Raw genomic sequence first — 2,315 nt, 5'->3', positions numbered from 1 at the left:
TACTTCTTACTAGTCCACCTGTTACTTCTTACTAGTCCACCTGTTACTTCTTACTAGTCCACCTGTTACTTCTTACTAGTCCACCTGTTACTTCTTACTTGTCCACCTGTTACTTCTTACTTGTCCACCTGTTACTTCTTACTTGTCCACCTGTTACTTCTTACTAGTCCACCTGTTACTTCTTACTAGTCCACCTGTTACTTCTTACTTGTCCACCTGTTACTTCTTACTAGTCCACCTGTTACTTCTTACTTGTCCACCTGTTACTTCTTACTAGTCCACCTGTTACTTCTTACTAGTCCACCTGTTACTTCTTACTTGTCCACCTGTTACTTCTTACTAGTCCACCTGTTACTTCTTACTTGTCCACCTGTTACTTCTTACTAGTCCACCTGTTACTTCTTACTTGTCCACCTGTTACTTCTTACTTGTCCACCTGTTACTTCTTACTAGTCCACCTGTTACTTCTTACTTGTCCACCTGTTACTTCTTACTAGTCCACCTGTTACTTCTTACTTGTCCACCTGTTACTTCTTACTAGTCCACCTGTTACTTCTTACTAGTCCACCTGTTACTTCTTACTTGTCCACCTGTTACTTCTTACTAGTCCACCTGTTACTTCTTACTAGTCCACCTGTTACTTCTTACTAGTCCACCTGTTACTTCTTACTAGTCCACCTGTTACTTCTTACTTGTCCACCTGTTACTTCTTACTTGTCCACCTGTTACTTCTTACTAGTCCACCTGTTACTTCTTACTTGTCCACCTGTTACTTCTTACTAGTCCACCTGTTACTTCTTACTAGTCCACCTGTTACTTCTTACTAGTCCACCTGTTACTTCTTACTTGTCCACCTGTTACTTCTTACTTGTCCACCTGTTACTTCTTACTTGTCCACCTGTTACTTCTTACTAGTCCACCTGTTACTTCTTACTTGTCCACCTGTTACTTCTTACTTGTCCACCTGTTACTTCTTACTAGTCCACCTGTTACTTCTTACTTGTCCACCTGTTACTTCTTACTTGTCCACCTGTTACTTCTTACTTGTCCACCTGTTACTTCTTACTAGTCCACCTGTTACTTCTTACTTGTCCACCTGTTACTTCTTACTAGTCCACCTGTTACTTCTTACTTGTCCACCTGTTACTTCTTACTAGTCCACCTGTTACTTCTTACTAGTCCACCTGTTACTTCTTACTTGTCCACCTGTTACTTCTTACTAGTCCACCTGTTACTTCTTACTAGTCCACCTGTTACTTCTTACTAGTCCACCTGTTACTTCTTACTAGTCCACCTGTTACTTCTTACTAGTCCACCTGTTACTTCTTACTAGTCCACCTGTTACTTCTTACTAGTCCACCTGTTACTTCTTACTAGTCCACCTGTTACTTCTTACTAGTCCACCTGTTACTTCTTACTTGTCCACCTGTTACTTCTTACTTGTCCACCTGTTACTTCTTACTTGTCCACCTGTTACTTCTTACTAGTCCACCTGTTACTTCTTACTAGTCCACCTGTTACTTCTTACTTGTCCACCTGTTACTTCTTACTAGTCCACCTGTTACTTCTTACTTGTCCACCTGTTACTTCTTACTAGTCCACCTGTTACTTCTTACTAGTCCACCTGTTACTTCTTACTTGTCCACCTGTTACTTCTTACTAGTCCACCTGTTACTTCTTACTTGTCCACCTGTTACTTCTTACTAGTCCACCTGTTACTTCTTACTTGTCCACCTGTTACTTCTTACTTGTCCACCTGTTACTTCTTACTAGTCCACCTGTTACTTCTTACTTGTCCACCTGTTACTTCTTACTAGTCCACCTGTTACTTCTTACTTGTCCACCTGTTACTTCTTACTAGTCCACCTGTTACTTCTTACTAGTCCACCTGTTACTTCTTACTTGTCCACCTGTTACTTCTTACTAGTCCACCTGTTACTTCTTACTAGTCCACCTGTTACTTCTTACTAGTCCACCTGTTACTTCTTACTAGTCCACCTGTTACTTCTTACTTGTCCACCTGTTACTTCTTACTTGTCCACCTGTTACTTCTTACTAGTCCACCTGTTACTTCTTACTTGTCCACCTGTTACTTCTTACTAGTCCACCTGTTACTTCTTACTAGTCCACCTGTTACTTCTTACTAGTCCACCTGTTACTTCTTACTTGTCCACCTGTTACTTCTTACTTGTCCACCTGTTACTTCTTACTTGTCCACCTGTTACTTCTTACTAGTCCACCTGTTACTTCTTACTTGTCCACAACCAAACAATTCTACACCTATTTAATAATAGCAGCTTAACATTTGACAAACC

Source organism: Nerophis ophidion, linkage group LG17 (assembly GCF_033978795.1).
Source record: "Nerophis ophidion isolate RoL-2023_Sa linkage group LG17, RoL_Noph_v1.0, whole genome shotgun sequence".
Taxonomy (NCBI): Eukaryota; Metazoa; Chordata; class Actinopteri; order Syngnathiformes; family Syngnathidae; genus Nerophis; species Nerophis ophidion.
Note: the sequence above shows the minus strand (reverse complement) of the source record.